This window comes from Bos grunniens, chromosome 6, assembly GCF_055505025.1.
Source record: "Bos grunniens cultivar Pamir isolate PY7600 chromosome 6, Bosgru_T2T1.0, whole genome shotgun sequence".
NCBI lineage: Eukaryota > Metazoa > Chordata > Mammalia > Artiodactyla > Bovidae > Bos > Bos grunniens.
Genome location: NC_141170.1, coordinates 88210313 through 88233876, shown reverse-complemented (window position 1 = coordinate 88233876; position 23564 = coordinate 88210313). Strand labels below are relative to the sequence as shown.

Here is a 23564-nt window from a genome sequence, read left to right as displayed (position 1 = left end):
TCATTTAGACATGTCTCATTTGAACTTATAGTTCTATTATGAAATAGAAAATCATTCATAGCAATGGTTTTAAAAGTAGTTTGCTTGAACATCCCCTAAAGGATTTCTATTTATTTATTCAACAAATATTTTTTGAGCAGGTTCTGTAGAGACAGGTGTTGTTCTATGTTTTTACAATCCATCAGTAAACAAAACCCCAAGATCCTGCCTTCAAAGGAACTGACAGTTTAGAAACAGACAGTAAACGTAACAAAGAAATTAAATAGTACATATGAAGGTGATGTGTGTTATGCAAAAAAGAGAAAAATAGAGGCCAGGAACACAAAAGTAAAGAAAAGCATTAGGGAGCTGGTAATATTAATAAGATTTGAGCAATGCACTAAAAGAGGGGAGAAGTTGGCTAAGCAGGGGAAACTCATTCTAGACAAAGGAAACAGCTTATGCATAGACCCTAATATAGGAGCTTGCTGGGCAGGTTCAAGGGTGCCAGTGTTTCTGGAATATGGTAAGGAGTGAGAGCAAGGATAGTAGAAGAGGAATTCAAGCAATTGGAGGCCAGATCCTGAAGGGACTTTGCAGCCTTTATAAGGACTTTGGTTTTAGCTCTGGGTTAAGATGAAGGGAGAGGGCAGTAGAGGGTTTTAAGATGGGAATAACATGACCTAAACTACAGTGTTTCTTCCAGTTTTACTGAGATACAATTGACATATAGCTCTGTATATATTTAAGGTGTACTACATAATAATTTGACTTACATACATCATGAAGTAGTTATCACAGTAAATTTAGAGAACACCCATCATCTCATATAGATACACAATTTTTTAAAGGATCACATGTTGATGTGTGGCAGGGGCCACCACAGTGTTGTGAAGTGATTGTCCTCCAATTAAAATAAATTAAAAAAAATTTTTTTAAGGATCATTCCAGTTACTTTGTTGAGAATAGACTATCTAACAGTGAAGGTAGAAGTGGGGAAACTTCTAAGAAGGCTATTGAAAAACTGAAGTGACAAATGATGGTGTCTCAGAAAAGGCTACTGAGAAGTGATCTGATTATGGACTTGTTAGAAGGCAGTCACGAGATCGCTAGATGCATTGAATGTGCAACATGAGAGAAAGGAAGGAGTAAAGGATGGCTTAGAGTTTGACATAAATAAATATATACAACATAAAATTTGTAGGTAGGTCTGGAGTTCAGGAGAAAATGGCAATGTATGATAGTCATTGGTAATATGATAGAATATGTTAAGGCCATGAAGTTGAATGAGATCACAAAGGGTGTGTGTTGAGAACAGTTGAAGATCAGAGACTGGACCACATGACAGACCAACATTTTGAGGTTGGAGTGAAGGAAGAAGAAAAAACAAAGGAGACTGGAAAAGAGAGACCAGTGAGAGAGAGAGAACAACAAGACTGTGTTTAGCCGAGAGGAAAATTTATATTAAGGAAGAAAGATTAATCAACTACTATATTAAATCCTGCTGATAGATCAAGGAAAATGAAGCAGAACTGATCATTGGATTCAGTAACTGTGAAAGTTATTAATGAACTTTATGATAAGCTTTTGGTATAATGTTGGGTGTCACCTAACTTTGTGGCACTTCATAGGTTAAGGAGAGAATTGGAGAAGAGGAATCAGGGGAAGCAAGTATAAACAATTTTTGAGGAGTTTTATTAGAAACAAGAGCATAAAAAGGATAGTGGTTTTCAGAGTAAGTGAAGTTAAAAGAGTGTATTTTAAAGAAAGGAAAAAAGCCTTAATCTGTTTGGATAATGATAAGAATTTTTGTGGAGTGTGAAAAATTGATGATGTGGGAAGGGGTGGAATTGCTATTAATAGTTTCAGGTCTTGAGTAGGGAGACAGAGGATAGGAGCTATGTCCAAGTGAAAGAATTGGTTTTCCACAATAGCATGATAGCCATCGATACTATCAGATGAGAAAGCAGAGTATACGGTTACATTTACTGGTGGGTGAATTTCTATGGTGGTAGGAGACTGTGGAGACATTGCAGTTACTGGAAATGACAAGGTCTAGTCTATGATCCTGAAAGTTAATGGCTAAAGTAGGGTGAAGCACAAGATCATTGGAGGAGAAGAGTTTTTTTTTTGTTTTTTTTTTTTTAAAGAAAAAAAATGAATTCACTGACTGGATGAAATAAGGTGCTGTTACCTTTGGTATGCATTACTGATACTCTCTTTGTATATTCTCATTGTACTGCTCCTCAGAGGAAATATACTTTTGTTGCCTATAACTAGGGGAGAGAAAAGGAATTATCATTAAACAAAAAAGTCATCTACTCCTACTCTACAATATATATAAATTCAGAACATTCTAACATGGGCCAAACCACTGTTTCTAACACCATGCATATGTATAAAGCCAGGATATATAAATTTCTACTATGGATTTATGGCACTTTGCTCAAATGAGGCTTCATTGACAGCAATATTTTGGGCCTTTCCTGTATTTGGCACTGTCAGAGATTTTCACACCCTGGCACAATGCACATAGCAAAATTCAGTATGGCTGAACTGTTCACCTCACTTTTACACTGTGAAAGGGAAAGTGGGAGAGGAAAATTGGCATGATTCCTTGAGGCAGATCACTTTTAAGGAAAAATACATATGAAAGTTGAGAATAAGGAAATTGATGCCCTTAAAACTTTCTGTGTTCACTCCCACATAAGAAGTCTTCCTTTGCCCTAGTTTTCAGATTATCAATATAGATTACTGAAAATTTAAACAATTTGATTTATTAATATTCCATCTGGGAAAAAAAAAAACCTGTCACAGTGTAATATATTCAAGATGAATGCTTAGTTCAATTAAAGCAGAAGACAAATGAAACAAAAGACAAATTGGAGCTCTCCAGAAAGGAAAGGACTTTCATCTTCTAAATGAGTAACTATACTACCCTTTAGATAACATTTTCATTGGGTGTTTATTCTTGAACTTTTATGACACTGTATGGCATTTGCTTGGCTGGACAGTAAATCAAGGATGGTAATAAACCCATCCTCCAGAGCAGGACAGATTCAAAGAAACTTGCCCCAGCAGTAATGGCTGACAACACAGATTTACTCTTCCAGGAAAGCCTGTATCCAGGGGTTTCAACAGTTCTCAAATACAGTCCAAGCAAACATCAACATGGGCATTAGTACAAACTGAAGTGCTTGGGTATCCCAACAGGTTGTTAGAGCTTATGACACAGACTAAAGCAAGGCCATTTAGAATTTAAGTGATATAGATAATCACCATCAGGGAAGCTTATCCATGGGTAGAGCTGAACCAAAAATCTATAACTTGACTGAGAACTCCACTTCTGCAGCTATTACCAAGGTAATGTTGCTCTGTAGAAGGAAAGGATGACAACTCTCACTGATAAATGGAGAATAACTAGTAGAGACTATTTGCTTCAATTAAAACAGAGACTTCTGGACATGCCAGGACATCTCTACCCTCAGCCAAACCAACTCCTCCTCTAGGAGGGTCTGGTGAGGGTCTAATGCACATTTCACTTCAAAGTAACTGACGGGGGCAGATAATGGCAAGAATCACCATGAGTTCAGCAACACTAGGACATTTTACTACTTTTAAGAGCATCTACACAAATCTGAGAATTGTTAATATATATGTTTGCAAGACATTTTATTCTCAATAAAGTTTATCTTTGATAGACTCCTTACTTAATTTCAAAACCTCCTATGGTCTGTCATGTGGGTTAGAAATTGAATGTCATTGTTCTAATATAATTCTTGTCCACCTTGTATTACCTTGCTTCAAGGAAGCCTCATTCTCCAGTGGTCAGCCTTGAAGTACATCATCTATATTCATAATTCTAAAACCAAGTTTTCTGAAAGATTTATAAAGAAATCTCTTTATATCCTAAAATGTGGTGGTGAGCACATGGGCTCCTTACAAACTTGATCTGAAGTCTTCAGTTCAGAAAAAGACAATATGAAATTTGTGAAAACACAATTCTGTGAAATGTATAAAGATCTTTGTATTGTAAAGTGTTTTGTTTTCAATCCCCAGCATCTCTACCAAATTAAAAAAAAAAAAAGTGTTTTGTCAAGAGTTCCCAGGAAAACTATAAAGATTACTTTGATACCAAGAGCACTTAAAAATCAGAACATAGGTTGATTTGAATAGTGTGATATATAAGAAAAGATTTCTCCAGTAAAAAGCTACAGTCTCATAAAAATGTTTTCCTTTATAGAAAAGAGTGAAGGTTATAAATAAAGTGCTGAGGAGAAAAATAATTTTCAGCATTTTCTTGTCTTAAAGCACCACCAGAGAACTATAAAAACTTCTTTTGTGTTTTCCCAAGCATTGGCAAGAATATTTGTGATTGGAAAAATGCATTTTCAAATACTCTTATGTATTTGTTTTGCCATATGTTTAAAACTAGGTTTATAACTGTCTCCCTGGATAAACCCATGTGCTTACAACAGTGCTTATTTTCAAAGGAATCTTGGAGAAAATAAGAAAAATAACAATAAATGAATACATGATTTTCAAATGTAAATAGATTTAATATAAATTGAAGGGCTTCGTTTATTTTCCCTTTCTTAAAACCTTCAAAAAAATTTAACTGCAAAAATTAAATTAAAAAATCTAATCATATGTATTAGCATTAAAACATGTATGGCAGGTCCTCAAAGTATTTAAGCTTAACTTACAAATAGTGGCTTGTATAGGACAACCTGCCTTAAAATGCTGAGAGATATTCTCGTTTCCTTCCAGCTATTGATCTTGAGACCTTTTTCTGCTCTCTCTCCACCCTCCCACCTGCATTTCCTTGAGGCCAGGTCTTCCTGCCTATTCTCCCAGCACCACTTCCCTACAGTGTCTATGGCAAGAGATGGGTGAGGGCTAAGCAAGAAAGGAAGCCACTCTCCAATAGATTGACTTGTCCTTCTCCCTGTCCCACTATCAGGCTCATCTGGCTGCAGGATGTCCATTGCTAAGTCTAAGATCTCTGGCATCATATAGGGCCTCCATCCTATTCTCCCAAATAGCTTTTATTCTAACTCCAAGGGTGAAACACCAAAAGGAGATGTCTGAGCAACAGTTTCAAATGTTCCACTGAAATATACGCCGTGTTACTTCAATCCATTTTGAACAGAATGGCGAACATACTATCACCAAGTGGTCTTGTATTTCCTTAGAATATAAGTAAAATAAATAAGAGGCAGAAAAAAGTCTCTTTAAGCCCCAAAAGGAGCATAGCTAGTAAAATTAAGAGTTGTAGATGGATTAGAATAATCACTTCAGGTAAAATAAGAAATGGTTATCTTGTACATTATTTCTTTCCTTACTTCCCATTGTCTTAACAAATATTTATATAGATCTATATATACCAGGCACTGTTCTCTATTCTAAGCTTATTTCTCTCTCTCTCTCTTTAAAAAATTTAATTGGAGTATAGTTGCTTTACGTGTTGTGTTAGTTTCTACCGTACAGCAAAGTGAATCACCTATAGGTAAACATATATCACCTTTCTTTTGAATTTCCTTCCCATTTAGGTTACCACAGAGCACTGAGTAGAATTCTCTGTGCTATACAATAGATACTTTTAAAAAAAGTTTTTAAAATAACACTTCTTCATGGCAAATAGATGGGGGAAAAGTGGAAACAGTGATAGATTTTATTTGGGGGGCTCCAAAAATCACCGCAGACAGTGACTGCTGCTGCTAAGTCACTTCAGTCGTGTCCGACTCTGTGCGACCCCATAGACGGCAGCCCACCAGGCTCCGCCGTCCCTGGGATTCTCCAGGCAAGAACACTGGAGTGGGTTGCCATTTCCTTCTCCAATGCGTGAAAATGAAAAGTGAAATTGAAGTCGCTCAGTCGTGTCCGACTCCTAGCGACCTCATGGACTGTAGCCCACCAGGTTCCTCCGTCCATGGGATTTTCCAGGCAAGAGTACTGGAGTGGGTTGCCATTGCCTTCTCCTAGAGCCATGAAATTAAAAGACGCTTGCTCCTTGGAAGAAAAATAAATGGCAAACCTAGTCAGCAGGTTTGACTTTTAAAAAGCGGAGATATCACTTTGCTGACAAAGGACCGTATAGGCAGCACTTTGGTTTTTCCAGTAGTCATGTACGGGTGTGAGTGTTGGGCCATAAAGAAGGCTGAGCACCAAAGAATTGATGCTTTCAAACTGTGGTGCTAGAAAGACTCTTGAGAGTCCCTTGGACAGCAAGGAGATCAAACCAGTCAATCCTAAAGGAAATCAACCCTGAATATTCATTGGAAGGACTGATGCTGAAGCTTCAATACTTTGGCCACCTGATGTGAAGAGCCAACACATTGGAAAAGACCCTGATGCTGGGAAAGATTGAAGGCAAGAGAAGGGGGTGACAGAGTATGAGATGGTTGATGGTATCATTGACTCAATGGGCATGAGTCTGAGCAAGCTCAGAGAGACAGTGAAGGACAGGGAAGCCTGGCATGTGGCAGTTCATGGGATTGCAAGGAGTTGGACAGGACTTAGGGACAGAACAACAACGAAATATCATTTATTTCTTAATATGTGCACAATAGGAAACCAAAAAACACAAGAAGTAAGAAACAAAGTCACCATAATCACAAGCAGGATACCATTTGTTGCATCCTTCTAGGTCTCATGTGTATTTATACAGCTATACATCCATTTTTATGTCACTAAGATCATATAGCTATGTATCATGCTTTTTCAACATCATGAATATTTACCATTTCAAAGTCCCAAAGCTATGAGAAGCAAGAATTTTGAAAAGCTAGAATATACTATACCAACTCTATCTGGAAGGAAAAAAATGTAATCCTGCCTTTCTTGGCAACAAAAGTTTCAGAAAAGACATAAATAGCAACAGGTCTCTAGATAAAGATATTGGCAGAGTTACGATTAAAATGTTATGTTCCCTTAATGTTCAATTAAAAATGAGACATGAAGCAATAGAGTACATAAAGTATAATGCTTCTCAGGGGATTCATTATCTGATCTAAACTACTGAAGTATTAGCAAGGAGGTATGGTTTCACTGAATTACTTAAAAATGTATTCCTACAGTATAGCCGAAGATGCACACACATCAATGGTTATCAAAATATAAATATGAACATATCCACATATATTCCTACTTTCATACTTCCTTCTCCCTCTTGGGTGTCAACCTAGTGAATAAGTTCTGACGTACATTTGTCAGACGCAATTTAAAAATTCCATGTCCAAGATGCTGCTTTTTCTTTTTTAGCAATTATAACAAAGATATTTACAAATTGGTTAATTCACTAGCTCTACTTTTTCTCACACAGTGTCACCTCAGGACATTTAGAAAGCCTAGATCTTGCAAAATAAAGAATGAACTTTGTCCACATACAGAACTATGGTTATAGCCTAAAACTGTCTTCTAGATATGGAGATATTAGCTAACAGCCCTTCCCTTCACCCTTCTTACCTCTCCTCCAGCATTTCAGCAACTAAGCAAATTTCTAGCTCCAAGACGTATAGATACTTCAAGATACAGCCCTTCCTAAAAACCAACAAAAGGACATTAAGGGATTATTTTACTATCTCTACTTTTAATATACTTTGGGCATTATTAGGACTTGCTCATTCTTTACTACACAACAATTTTAACTAAAACACACCAGTAGAAAAATGGTTAGAAAATCTGAACTTGTCTAAATACTGATGGACACAGAACCCTTCTCTTTTCACTTTCTTTCCTGTTCCCTTCTCCTCCCCCACCACCCGGTGACCAGCCAACTTACTCTCCAAGACTCAAATTTAACAATTCAATTTCTCAAATAAAACCATTCCTATGAATTATTAGAAAAAACACTTAGAAGGTGTTAGTTTCACTCTCTACTTTCAACATAGTTTGTGTACTTTTACATATCTAGAAAGGCTAGATGTTTCAAATAAGGATTTAAGTTTGTACACTATATATGCACCTATTAACACTGAATAAACAGCACACAAGAGCTATCATCTCAGAGTGTTTTCTAAACAGGAACACTCTGGTGAAAACACTTCCCCTTCTCTATCATCAACCCAGTGGACAAACATAATATGCATCTATAACACTTGGAGGGGGATTTTTAACAATTTCATGTCCCCAGTTTTCATAAGTCTTTCCTATGAATTTTAATATAGAGTGTACACAATGTATTTGTTTGCTATTTTTGTCACATACTGGCAATCTCTTTCACATCTAGGAAGACTAGATGCTGTAAATTTGAATAGTTGTCTTTTTTGCACATTATATACACAGCTACCAGAGAAGGCAATGGCAATCCACTCCAGTACTCTTGCCTGGAAAATCCCAATGACGGAGGAGCCTGGTAGGCTGCAAGTCCATGGGGTCATGAAGAATCGGACACAACTGAGCGACTTCACTTTCACTTTTCACTTCCATGCATTGGCGAAGGAAATGGCAACCCACTCCAGTATTCTTGCCTGGAGAATCCCAGAGATGGGGGAGCCTGGTGGGCTGCCGTCTACAGGGTCACACAGAGTCGGACACGACTGAAGCGACTTAGCAGCAGCAGCAGCAGCATACACAGCTAAGTAAAACAAAATGCAGAGACATATGGGACAATGGTTAATTTTGCCTAACTAGAAACATACTGGTATAAAGTCCTTTGTACTTTCTCCTTTCTCCCTGAACCACCACAAATAAATAATGAGTACTGCTCAGAGATGTGGTTTGATCATTTTGATCATTCTATTTCTAAAAGAATATTTCCTGTCTTTTAGAATTTTAAAAGGATTTATTGAAGATGGTGAAGAAATAGGATGGGGAGACCACTTTCTCCCCCACAAATTCATTGAAAGATCACTTGAACACTGAGCAAATTCCACAAAAAAATTTTTGAATGCTGGCAGAGGACACCAGGCACTCAGAAAGGCAGCCCATTCTCTTTGAAAGGAGGTAGGACAAAATATAAAAGATAAAAAGAGAGACAAAAGAGTTAGGGACAGAGATCTGTCCTGGGGAGGGAGTCGTGAAGGAGGAGAAGTTTCCAAACACCAGGAAACCCTCTCACTGGCAGGTTTGTGGGGAGTTTTGGAATCTCAGAGGACAACATAATTGGGAGGAAAAAAAAAAAAACCCCACAGATTATGCACCTAATTGCAACTCCCAGTGGGGAAGTAGCCCAGACGCTTTCGTCTACCAGCAGCAAGGCGGGGGCTGAACAGGGAGGCTTGGGTTGCATGCTTAGGGTAAGGACCAGGCCTGAATGCCCTGAGGACAATCTGAGGGAGCTTTGAGGACAATCTGAGGACAATGTGAGATAGCAACCTAAACTGGGATAGCCAGAGAGAGAAAAAAGAGAGAGAGAGAGAGAAATTTCCCATGAAAACCTCTAAGGCACAACCTGACCCGCTCACAGAACAAAGGACTGAGAGGATACCAGAGGAGATATAGCTGGCTGTGGACTGGCCCCTCCCCCCACCGGAGGCAGAGAGGCAGGCAGGCGACAGCCGGAGCCAGAAGGCAAGGGGCAATCTTGGCACCAGAGACTCCACCAAACTGTGAGCAGGCTCCCAGTTGCTAACCAAGTCTTTCTGGGATCCTGGACTGTTGACATCTGCCAGGAGGGTTGCAGTTAGAGATCAGCTCCCCAGAGGAGACACGTGGCACACCTGAGATGGTGCTCTCTCAGCGCACCCAGGAAACCGAGCAGCTGGCACAGGGGAGGTGATAAGATGCACTGCCCACCTGGGGAGAGTGTGCTCACCAAGCACTGGTCACCTGAACTGCTCAGACCTGGGAAGGGCACAAAACAAGGACAAACCAAGTCTATGCCTTTGTGGAGTACCCCAGAACCTGAACCTGAGTGGATCAGACCTGGGAGGTGCACACAACCCAGGGCCCGCTTTAGACAGTTCCCCTGCAGAGCAACCTGGAGCCTGAGCAGTGTAGACTGGGAAAGCACACACGCGGTGAGTGGGGGCAAACCCAATGTGGCCCAGACATTGCGAGCACTCCCCACACATGCCAGTGATATTTGTTTGCAGTGTTCCTCCCTCCCCACAGCACAATTGAACAAGTGAGCCTAAATAAATGACCACCTTTGCCTCCTTGTGTCAGGGCAGAAATTAGACACTGAAGAGACTTGCAAACAGAGGAAGCCAAAATAAAGAAAGAAGAAGGAACCACTTTGGAAGTGACAGGTGCAACAGATTAAAACCCTGTAGTTAGCATTGACTACATTGGAAGGGGGCTATAGACCTTGAGAAGAAGTATAAACTGAAACAAGGAACTATCTGAAACTGAAATGACCCTACACTGCCTTCAACAGCTCCAGAGAAATTCTTATATTTTACTACTATAATTTTTAAAATTTTAAAATATTTAAGTTCTTTATTACACCTTTAATTTTCATTTTTAAGACCTACTATTACCTTGCAAAAAAAAAAGACCCTATTTTTAAAGCAAATTTTATATATATATTTTTTATAATTTTTACAATTTTGTTTTGTTATTTTAATATTGTATTTTTGAGAGTCTAACTTCTATTCTAGATTTTTCATCTTTGCTTTTAGGCATTTGTTATCAATTTTGTACCTTTAAGAATCCAATCTTCAGTACCCATTTTTACTTAGGAGTGTGATTACTGGCTTGATTGTTCTCTTCCCTTTTGACTCTCCTTTTTCTCCCCCAGGTCACCTCTATCTCCTCCCTCTCCCTTCTCTTCTCTACTTTGTGAATCTCTTTGGGTGTTCTGGGCTGTGGAGAACACTTAAGGGAACTGATTACTGGCTAGATTTGTCTCTTTCCTTTTGACTCCCTCTCCTCTCCTCCTGGTCACCTCTATCTCCTTCCTCCCTCTTCTCTATGTAACTCCATGAACCTCTCTGAGTGTTCCAGACTGTGGAGAGCACATAGGGAATTGATTACTGACTAGATTGCTCTCTCCCCTTTTGATTCCCCCTCTTCTTCTTCTGGTCACCTCTATCTCCCTCCTCCTTCTTCTCTTCTCCATGTAACTCTGTGAACCTCTCTGAGTGTCCCTCACTGTGAAGAATCTTTTCACCATTAACCTAAATGTTTTATCATCAGTGCTGTATGAATGGAGAAGTCTTGAGGCTACAGTAAGAATATGACTGAAAGCCAGAGGCAGGAGGCTTAAATCCAAAACTTGAGGACACCAGAAAACTCCTGACTCCAAGGAACATTAATTGACAAGAGTTCATCCAAAAGCCTGCATACCTACACTGAAACCAAGCTCAACCCAAGAGCCAACAAGTTTCAGAGCAAGACATACCAAGCTAATTCTCCAACAACGCAGGAACATAACCCTGAGCATTAAAACACAGGTGGCCAAAAGTCACACCAAACCCATGGACATCTCAAAACTCACTACCAGACACTTCACTGCACTCCAGAGAGAAGAAATACAGGCCTACCCACCAGAACACTGACACAAGCTTCCCTAACCAGGAAACCTTGACAAACCACTAGACAACCCCACCCACAGTGAGGAACCTCCACAATACTAAACAAGATAAAAAGGCAGAGAAATACTCAGCAGGTAAAGGAACAGGATAAATGCCCACCAAACCAAGCAAAAGAGGAGGAGATAGGGGTCTATCTGAAAAAGAATTCAGAATAATGATAGTAAAAATGATCCAAAATCTTGAAAACAAAATGGAGTTACAGATAAATAGTCTGGAGACAAGGATTGAGAAGATGCAAGAAAAGTTGAACAAGGACCTAGAAGAAATAAAAAAGGGTCAATCAATAATGAATAATGCAATAACTGAGATCAAAAGCACTCTGGAGGGAACCAGTAGTAGAATAACTGAGGCAGAAGTAGGTTAAGTGAGGTGGAATATAGAATGGTGGAAATAAATGAAGCAGAGAGGAAAAAAGAAAAAAGAATTAAAAGAAATGAGGACAACCTCAGAGACCTCTGGGACAATGTCAAACACCCCAACATTCGAATCATAGGAGTCCCAGAAGAAGAACACAAAAAGAAAGGCCATAAGAAAATAGTTGAGGAGATAATTGTGAAAACTTCCCTAAAACAGGGAAGGAAATAGTCACCCAAGTCCAAGAAACCCTGAAAGTCCTAAACAGGATAAATCCAAGGTGAAACACCCCAAGACACATATTAATCAAATGAACAAAGATCAAACACAAAAAACAAATATTAAAAGCAGCAAGGGAAAAACATCAAATAAGACATAGGGGGATTCCCATAAGGATAACAGCCGATCTTTCAATAGAAACTCTTCAGGCCAAAAGGGAATGGCAGGACATACTTAAAGTGATGAAAGAGAAAAACCTACAACCCAGATTACTGTACCCAGCAAGGATCTTATTCAAATATGAAGGAGAAATCAAAAGCTTTACAGACAAGCAAAAGCTGAGAGAATTCAGCACCACCAAACCAGCTCTTCAACAAATGCTAAAGGATCTTCTCTAGACATGAAACACAGAAAAGGTTTACAAACTCGAACCCAAAGCAACAAAGTAAATGGCAATGGGATCATACTGATCAATAATTACCTTAAATGTAAATTGGTTGAATGCCCCAACCAAAAGACAAAGACTGGCTGAATGGATAAAAAAACAAGACCCCTATTATGCTGTCTACAAGAGACCCACCTCAAAACAAGGGACACATACAGACTGAAAGTGAAGGGCTGGAAAAAGATATTTCACAGAAATGGAGACCAAAAGAAAGCAGGAGTAGCAATACTCATATCAGATAAAATAGACTTTGAAATAAAGGCCAAGGAAAGAGATAAAGAAGGACACTACATAATGATCAAAGGATCAATCCAAGAAGAAGATATAACAATTATAGATATATATGGACCCATCGTAGGAGCACTGCAATATGTAAGGCAAATGCTAACAAGTAAGAAAGTGGAAATTAACAGTAACACAAGAATAGTGGGAGACTTTAATACCCCACTCACACCTATGGATAGATCAACTAAACAGAAAATTAGCAAGGAAGCACAAGTTCTAAATGATACAATGGACCAGTTAGACCTAATTGATATCTATAAGACATTTCATCCCAAAACAATGAATTTCACCTTTTTTCTCAGGTGCACACTGAACCTTCTCCAGGATACAGCACATCCTGGGCCATAATCTAGCCTTGGTAAATTCAAAAAAACTGAAATCATCTCAAGCATCTTTTCTGATCACAATGCGGTAAGATCAGATATCAACTACAGGAAAAAAAAAACTATTAAAAAGAAAAACATATGGAGGCTAAACAACATGCTTCTGAATAACCAACAAATCACAGAAGAAATCAAAAAAGAAATCAAAATATGCACAGAAATGAATGAAAATGAAAACACAACAACCCAAAACCTATGGGATTCAGTAAAAGCAGTGTTAAGGGGAAGGTTCATAGCAATACAAGCTTACCTCAAGAAACAAGAGAAAAATCAAATAGATAACCTAACTCTACACCTAAAGCAACTAGAAAAAGAAGAAATGAAGAACCCCAGGGTTAGCAGAAGGAAAGAAATCACAAAAATTAGGGCAGAAATAAATGCAAAAGAAACAAAGGAGACCATAGCCAAAATCAACAAAGCTAAAAGCTGGTTCTTTGAGAAGATAAATAAAATAGACAAATCATTAGCCAGATTTATCAACAAAATTAGAAATGAAAATGGAGAAATCACAACAGACAGCACAGAAATACAAAGGATCATGAGACTACTATCAGCAATGATATGCCAATAAAATGGACAACTTAGAAGAAATGGACAAATTCTTAGGAAAGTATAACCTTCCAAAACTGAACCAGGAAGAAATAGAAAATCTTAACAGACAGAAGCACGGAAAGCTTACAAGGACAGAAATCGAAACTGTAATCAGAAATCTTCCAACAAACAAAAGCCCAGGACAGAATACATAGCTGAATTCTACCAAAAATTTAGAGAAGAGCTAACACCTATCCTACTCAAACTCTTCCAGAAAATTGCAGAGGAAGGTAAACTTCCAAACTCATTCTATGAGGCCACCATCACCCTAAAACCCAAACCAGACAAAGATGCCACAAAAAAAAAAAAAGAAAAAAGAAAACTACAGGCCAATATCACACTGATGAACATAGATGCAAAAATCCTTAACAAAATTCTAGCAAACAGAACCCAACAACATATTAAAGAGATCATACACCATGACCAAGTGGGCTTTATCCCAGGGATGCAAGGATTCTTCAATATTCACAAATCAATCAATGTGATATGCCACATTAACAAACTGAAAGATAAAAACCATATGATTATCTCAATAGATGCAGAGAAACCCTTTGGCAAAATTCAACATCCATTTATGATAAAGTGAAGTGAAAGTCACTCAGCTGTGTCCAACTCTTTGTGACCCCATGGACTATACAGTCCATGGAATTCTCCAGGCCAGAATACTGGAGTGCGTAGCCTTTCCCTTCTCCAGGGGATCTTCCCAACCCAGGGATCGAACCCTGGTCTCCCACCTTGCAGGTGGCTTCTTTACCAGCTGAGCTACAAGAGAAGCCCCATTTATGATAAAAACCCTCCAGAAAGCAGGCATAGAAGGAACCACATAATAAAAGCCATATATGATAAAACCACAGAAAACATTATCCTCAATGGTGAAAAATTGAAAGCAAAGACAAGAGCGCCCACTCTCACCACTACTATTCAACATAGTTTTAGAAGTTTTAGCCACAGCAATCAGAGAAGAAAAAGAAATAAAAGGAATCCAGATTGGGAAAGAGGAAGTAAAATTCTCACTGTTTGCAGATGACATGATCCTCTAAATAGAAAACCCTAAAGACTCCACCAGAAAATTAATAGAGCTAATCAATGAATATAGTAAAGTTGCGGGATATAAAATTAACACACAGAAATCCCTTGCATTCCTATACACTAACAATGAGAAAACAGAAAGAGAAATTAAGGAAACAATTCCATTCACCATTGCAATTAAAAGAATAAAATACTTAGGAATAAATCTACCTAAAGAAACAAAAGACCTAGATATAGAAAACTATAAAACACTGATGAAAGAAATCAAAGATGACACAAAAAGATGGAGAAATATACCATGTTCATGGATCAGAAGAGTCAATATAGTGAAAATGAGTATACTACCCAAAGCAATTTGTAGATTCAATGCAATCCCTATCAAGCTACCAACGGTATTTTTCAGAGAATTAGAACAAATAATTTCACAATTTGTATGGAAATACAAAAAACCTCGAATAACTAAAGCAGTCTTGAGAAAGAAGAATGGAACTGGAGGAATCAACCTGCCTGACTTCAGACTATTCTATAAAGCTACAGTCATCAAGACAGTACGGTACTGGCACAAAGACAGAAATATAGATCCATGGAACAAAATAGAAAGCCCAGAGATAAATCCATGCACCTACGGACAACTTATCTTTGACAAAGGAGGCAAGAATATATAACAGAGAAAAGAAAATCTCTTTAACAAGTGGTGCTGGGAAAACTGGTCAACCACTTGTAAAAGAATGAAACTAGAACACTTTCTAACACCATACACAAAAATAAACTCAAAATGGATTAAAGACCTAAATGTAAGACCAGAAACTATAAAACTCCTAGAGGAAAACATAGGCAAAACACTCTCTGACATAAATCACAGCAGGATCCTCTATGACCCACCTCCCAGAGTAAAGGAAATAAAGCAAAAATAAACAAAAGGGACCTAATTAAACTTAAAAGCTTTTGCACAACGAAGAAAACTATAAGCAAGGTGAAAAGACATTCTTCGGGTTGCCATTTCCTTCTCCAATGCATGAAAGTGAAAAGGGAAAGTTAAGTCGCTCAGTCGTGTCCGACTCTTAGCGACCCCATGGACTGTAGCCTACCAGGCTCCTCCACCCATGGGATTTTCCAGGCAAGAGTACTGGAGTGGGGTGCCATTGCCTTCTCCAGAATGGGAGAAAATAATAGCAAATGAAGCAACTGACAAAGAATTAATCTCTAAAATATACAATCAGCTCCTGAAGCTCAATTCCAGAAAAATAAATGACCCAATCAAAAAATGGGCCAAAGAACTAAACAGACATTTCTCCAAAGAAGACATATAGATGGCTAACAAACACATGAAAAGATTATCAGAGAAATGCAAATCAAAACCACAATGAGGTACCAACTCACGCCGGTCAGAATGGCTGCTAGGAAAAGGGTACAAACAATAAATGCTGGAGAGGGTGCAGAGAAAAGGGAACCCTCTTACACTGTTGGTGGGAATGCAAACTAGTACAGCCACTATGGAGAACAGTGTGGAGATTCCTTAAAAAACTGGAAATAGAACTGCCATATGACCCAGCAATCCCACTGCTGGGCATACACACGGAGGAAACCAGAACTGAAAGAGACACATGTACCCCAGTGTTCATCTCAGCACTGTTTACAATAGCTAGGACATGGAAGCAACCTAGATATCCATCAGCAGACAAGTGGATAAGAAAGCTGTGGTACATATACACAATGGAATATTACTCAGCTATTAAAAAGAATGCACTTGAATGCATTCTAATGAGGTAGATGAAACTGGAGTCTATTATACAGAGTGAAGTAAGCCAGAAAGAAAAACACCAATACAGTATATTAACACATATATATGGAATTTAGAAAGATGGTAATGATGACCCTATGTGTGAGACAGCAAAAGAGACACAGATGTAAAGAACAGAATTTTGGACTCAGTGGGAGAAGGCAAGGGTGGGATGATTTGAGAGAATAGCATTGAAACATGTATATTATCATATGTGAAATAGACCACCAGTCCAGGTTCAATGCATGAGACAGGGTGCTCAGGGCTGGTGCACTGGGATGACCCTGAGGGATGGGATGGGGAGGGAGGTGAGAGGGGGGTTCAGGATGGGGAAAACATGTATACCCATGGCTGATTTATGTGAATGTATGGCAAAAACTACCACAATATTGTAAAGTAATTAGCCTCCAATTAAAATTAATTAATTTTTTTTAAAAATAAAAGGATTTATCTACAAAACATGTTATTTCACTACTTCTAGTTTTAACATATTTTGTGTACTTGTAAACATCTAGAAAGACTAGAAGTTTCAAGTAAGGACTTAAGTTTGTCCACTATATACACAGTAGTGTTGAATAAACTACATACATGTAACAATGGTTATATCTGAAAGTGTCTTCTACAAAGGAATATTCTAGTCTAGAACCCTTCATTTTTCCCAATTCCTCCTCTTTGTTATCCATCCAACAGTGGGCAAGTACAGGTACACGTGTCACTTAGATATGATTTACAATTTCACTTCCAAATGTCCTTTTCAGGAGGCCTTTCACTGAACTTTAACACAAAGTATACAAAATGTATTAGTTTGCTGATTACTTTTGTCATACACTGGCAACATCTTTAATATCTAGAGACTAAATATAATGAAATCAGGATCCATTTGTCCAATATATACATAACATATACAGTAAAGTTAAAGGAAATATATGCAACATATAGAGTAATGGATTAGCTGAAATGTTCTAGTTCACACTAGTAAAATCTCTTTTGCAATCTTCCCTCCCACCTCCCTCAGCCCAATGAACAAGTGCAGAATATATTGTTCAGAGAGGAGGTTTAATTATTCCATTTCCAAAGACAGTATTTCTCGACTTTTTTTTTCTCTTTCTGGCCACACAGCATATGGGATCTTAGTCCCCCAACCAGAAATTGAACCTGCAATCCCTGCATTGGAAGCACAGAGTCTTAACCACTGGACCACAAGGGATGTCCCTCTCATCCATTTTTAAAAGCTATTTACAAGAAGCATTATTCTACTACTTCTACTTTTAAATACATTAAGCACTTTTAAATATCTAGAAAGGCTTAGATATTTCACAAGAACTTACTTGTTCAATATGTACAAAACACTGTTAAATAAAATTGCACACATGTAACAATGGTTATGGGTGTCCCTGGTGGCTCAGCATCAAAGAATCTGCTTGCGATGCAGGGGACACAGGTTTGATCTCTGGGTTGGGAAGATTCCCTGGAGAAGGAAATAGTAACTCACTCCAGTATTCTTTCCTGGAGAATCCTATGGACAGAGGAGCCTGGTGGGCTACAGTCCCTGGACTTGCAAAGAGTCAGACATGACTTAGTAAGGAAATAACAACAACAACGGTTGAAATCTGAGGTATCTACTAAATATGACCATTTTGGCCTGAACCACTACCTCCCTCACTTGTTTCTGTCTACAACAGACAGAATAGGCATGTGTAATGCTTAGAGGTGGTTGAACAAATTCACATCCAAAAGTCATTTACAGAAGACAAGCTTTCCTATGAATTTCAATACAACATGTACAAAATGCACTAATTTTACCACTGTTTCATACCCTAGCAGTCTCTTTAACATCTTGAGACTAGATGTTGCAAAGTTTGGACTCATTTGTCCATTATGTACACTATGCTGCTGCTGCTAAGTCGCTTCAGTCATATCCGACTCTGTGTGACCCCATAGATGGCAGCCCACCAGGCTCCCCCATCCCTGGGATTCTCCAGGCAAGAATACTGGAGTGGGTTGCCATTTCCTTCTTCAATGCATGAAAGTGAAAAGTGAAAGTGAAGTCGCTCAGTCGTGTCCGACTCTTAGCAATCCAATGGACTGCAGCTTACCAGGCTCCTCCGTCCATGGGATTTTCCAGGCAGGAGTACTGGAGTGGGGTGCCAGTGCCTTCTCCATATGTACACTATATACACAGCAAAATATAATGCACACAACATACAAAAAATGGTTTTGTCTGAAAATGTCCAGGTATGAGCATGTTAGCATATTAGCATATTACCTTTTGCAATTCTTTCCCTCCCACCTGCTCCAAACCACTGAACAAGTACTTGACAATAGTATACTGCTCACAGACGTGGTTTTGTTACTGAAACTCAAGTCCATGTGCCCAATGCACAGTGAGGCCAAAGAGTACCAAAAGTATCAGTTTGGAACCGAGGAAGGTTTATTACAGGGCCCTGCAAGGAGATGCCTTAAAAACCCCAAATTCCCCGAAAGCTTTCAGCAAAGCCCTTTTCTAGGAAAGGTGAGGGAGGGATGTGGTGAGTTGCTGCAAACTTTCTGGCGTCAGAACCTTTGTTTTTGAGGTCGGGTATGGGGTCGCACAGAGTCCGACACGACTGAAGCGACTTAGCAGCAGCAGCAGCAGCATGGTCAGAAAACAATGCTCCTGTAACTCTCTACCAAATGAAGGTTACTCTCTGTTCTGAAAAGAAATGGAAGGGTCCCAAGGCACAACCTTCCCCCTCAGAGGTTCCGGTCCGTGCTAAGAGGAGGCAGATCTCAGCTGGTGGCTCCCTCAGAGCCAGGTCCCCAGACCTGCCCAGCTGTCATCACTGAGGGACTGAGAAGCCCAACCCAACTGGCCCTCAGGCTCCTCAAGCCACCCAAACAATGGAGGGGTGGGCGGCTAGGTCCTGCATACTGCTACCCAGGCGACTGCCAGCTGCTATTAGGTCACAGAGGCAGGGATGGGGGAGAGGTTCACTCCTGCTTCAAGGCAGGGGCCCAGCCAGTGGGTAGCTTCCGCGAGGGCTCTGGAGCCCTGCGGGAACACAGCCTCCAGCCTGTTCCCTGGGTCCCCCATCTCACCTGCTGACCAGGTGAGCTGGAGGGCCTCGGGGGAGAAGGCCAAAATTCATCTCTTACCTGACTCTCCACTTGAGGACCACCATTCCGCACTCCACCGACACTTGACTGAAAATCAACCACTAACGGTCACTCATCGACAGTTGGTCGCTTGGGGGAGGGGCCACGGTGGCATGGACCAATGGCTGAGCAGGGCCACTAATTGCCTTTGGGTAACTGCTGCCTGTTAAGGGGGAGGGGGATAACTGAGCACAGCCACAGCCCGGTGCTAAGGGCTGTGCTTGGCTGCACCCTGTTACATTTTAACACTTAACATCCCCCAAGACAGTACTTCGTATGAATTTGGGCAAAAAGATATTTACAAAGTGATATTTTACTACCTCTACATTTAACATATTTGTTGTTGTTTAGTCACTAATTTGGAGAAGGCAGTGGCACCCCACTCCAGTACTCTTGCCTGGAAAATCCCATGGACGGAGGAGCCTGGTAGGCTGCAGTCTGTGGGGTCGCTAAGAGTAGGACACGACTGAGCAACTTCACTTTCACTTTTCACTTTCATGCATTGGAGAAGGAAATGGCACCCCACTCCAGTACTCTTGCCTGGAGAATCTCAGGGACTGGGGAGCCTGGTGGGCTGCCGTCTCTGGGGTCGCGACTGAAGCGTAGCAGCAGCAGCAGCAGCAGCAGTCACTAATTTGTGTCTGACTCAAATTATGGGTTTGTGTGCGAACCCATAGGCTCTAGCCCTCCAGGCTCCTCTGTCCTTGGAATTTTCCAGGCAAGAATACTGGAGTCGGTTGCCATGTTCTTCTCCAGGGGATCTCCCCCGACCCCGGATCTAATATGGGTCTCCTACATGGGCAGGCAGACTCTTTACCACTGAGCCACAGGGTGGCTGTTGGAACCCTGTTCAGCCTGTTGGCAGAAACCACCTGCCAATGCAAGAGACACAGGAGACTCCGGTTTGATCCCCAGGTGGGAAGCTCCCCTGGAGAAGGAAATGGCAACCTAATCCTGTTTTCTTGCCTGGAGAATCCCATGGACAGAGGAGACTGGTGGACTACAGTCCAGGGGGTTGCAAAGAGTCGGACACGACTGAAGCAACTTAGCAGTCAGTCTTTGCCACACAGGGAATTTGCAGTGGTATGTAATCATGCATGCATGGGTGCTAAGTCGCTTCAATCCACAATCAACTCTTTGTGACTCCATGGACTGTAGCCTGCCAGGCTCCTCTGTCCATGAGATTCTCCAGGCAAGAATGGAATAGGTTACCATGCCCTCCTCCAGGGGATCGTTCCCATCCAGGGATCAAACTCTTGTCACAGCATCTACCTCCATTGGCCACCTGGGAAGCCCAGTATATAATCATAAGACAATACAAAGATTAGTTCTAGTCTCCTAAGTATTGCTTTCTGTAACTATTTGTTGGGTGAATAAGTGAATTCAAAGAGGAGCCAGAACATAGGATTTGGGAAGGTGAGATGAAGAAAATACTGGGGCTAGTGTTAAGAAGAAGTTGGATTGGTTTTCAGTGTTTTTCAATGGAGGATTTTCTTAGAAATCTGGGTCAGACAATTCTTCATTGTCTTAATTCCCCTTTGCAATACAGGATATTCACTCCAGGGTGCTACAATAGTTACACTTCCATTGCACTTACTATGTGCCAAGCACTATTATGAAGTGGTTTCTATACATTTAACACATGCAGTCTTCACAATAATCTTATGAGATAAATAGTCTCATTCCCATAATAACAAGGAAATTGAGGCACAAGACAAGTAACTTGCCAGTCACACTTCAGTGATTATGACAATGAAAATGCTTCCCCACATTTTCAAATGCTGCATAAGGACAGAATATTAACTTAGTTGAAAAGAGCCAAATATAACTTCACTGTCATCTGGCTTCCATTACTGTAGCTGAGAACTCAGAGGATCTGTATGTTAAGATATTCTGGTTACTTTTAAGATCTTGCCTTTGGTATTCTGAAATTTCACTGCCATGCTTTCAGGGAGTGTATTTCTTTTTATTAATATGTATTCTTCATTGGATTCATTGATCTTCTGAATCCTGAGGACTGATATCTTATATCATTTCCGGAAAATTTTTCAGCCATCATCTCTAAGATCCTTCCATTCTCTATATATTTTCTGTGTGTGGAACCTTCATTAAATGTGTTTAAGGTTTTCCCTATCTTTCACATTTCCTGATCTTTCTCCTTCATATCGATGTGTCTCTAGTTTACATTTTTGAAATTTCTTTAGCACTATCATCTCCCAGTTTGCTCATTTTATTTCAGCCATTTCCAGTCTGCCATGTACCCAAAATATAGAATTTCTAATGTCAATAATATATTTTTCCTTTTTTGAAATTTATTTTGATACTTTTCACAAATTTGCTTAATCAACTTTGGTGATCATGTGTTCTTTCATCAAACTTTGAATTATTTTATATCTTGAAACATACTTATTTTAATTCCCCTTTATTATCAATTCTAATATCTGTACCTTTTAAGAAGTGAATACAGTGGTTTGTTGTTTCTTTGACTCTCATTCATAGTACCTTGATTTCACGTGTATTTACTATTTTTTTTTTTTTTTTGTGAGCCAATTTTCCTTGGAGTTTTACATGTGAGATTTCTTCGACAACTAAGTTTAATTTCCTTTCCTTCAGAGAGCACAACTATCTGGAATTGCTCTAAAGCAAACCTGTTTTGAGAGTGTGTTGGGGGGATACAAAGATGAGTGTAGGCTAAAGATTAGGGATTGTTAGAACTGAATGTGCCAGGTACATCTCTGTGAGTATGGCTAATTTTTCCTATGTCACCTAATTAGAATATTGTCTTTTAAGTGTCCATATTTCATGCCAAGTTCTCAGATCTAAATATCTACCCTAGTCAGGACCCCAGTTTTGTCTCTCTACCTCATGAGTAGTCCATTAAAACCCAGTGCTCACTTCCCACCTTCTTGTTGTTTTTGGCCTCTGAAGAGTACTTAATTCCTCTGACAGCATTAATCAGTAATCCTTTTTGAAAAATATTTTGTACAATATTGTGAGGTTTGTCCTACCAGGAAGGGTTTTTCTGAGCCTCACACTGCCATATTTCCAGAAATAAAAGTCAAGGTTGGATATTTTACCTCAGAGACCAGATCTTAAAGTTTTTGCATGTTGTACATTGTATGCCTGTTTATGTAAACTGATGGATTATATATTTTAGACTATTCTAAATGAAAAGATTCCCCTAAAAGGAACTATAAATTAAAAAATATTAAAATGCAAGTGTGGGCAGACAAAACGAAAATTACAAAGTTAGCTCTTCTCCTGCCCTTCATTGACAACTAACTATGTTAGGGAGTAAAAAGCAAACAATAAACTAATTGGATATGAGAGGAAGAGATAGTCTAATAAAATTAGTCAAACAATCAGTAAGCATATTTGAGACATGAATTTAAGCTGTTATGATTAGCAATAAAGTCCATCAGATCAGATCAGATCAGATCAGTCACTCAGTCGTGTCTGACTCTTTGCGACCCCATGAATCCCAGCACGCCAGGCCTCACTGTCCATCACCAACTCCTGGAGTTCACTCAGACTCACGTCCATCAAGTCAGTGATGCCAACCAGCCATCTCATCCACTGTCATCCCCTTCTCCTCTTGCCCCCAATCCCTCCCAGCATCAGAGTCTTTTCCAATGAGTCAGCTCTTCACACGAGGTGGCCAAAGTACTGGAGTTTCAGCTTTAGCATCATTCCTTCCAAAAAAATCCCAGGGCTGATCTCCTTCAGAATGGACTGGTTGGATCTCCTTGCAGTCCAAGGGACTCGCAAGAGTCTTCTCCAACACCACAGTCAAAAGCATCAATTCTTTGGTGCTCAGCCTTCTTCACAGTCCAACTCTCACATCCATACATGACCACTGGAAAAACCATAGCCTTGACTAGACG

The 23564-nt window shown here is 39.6% G+C and overlaps 1 long non-coding RNA gene across 1 annotated transcript; it reads right to left on the bottom strand.

Moving 5' to 3' along the window:
• Nucleotides 1–6506: 6506 nt before the first annotated feature.
• LOC147370977 (uncharacterized) lies at nucleotides 6507–20345 on the bottom strand. The gene is made up of 2 exons (XR_015165671.1): nucleotides 19681–20345; nucleotides 6507–8557 (listed from the first exon to the last, which is right to left on the bottom strand). It is a non-coding gene; the product is annotated as an uncharacterized LOC147370977 (long non-coding RNA).
• Between the last annotated feature and the right edge of the window lie 3219 nt (nucleotides 20346–23564).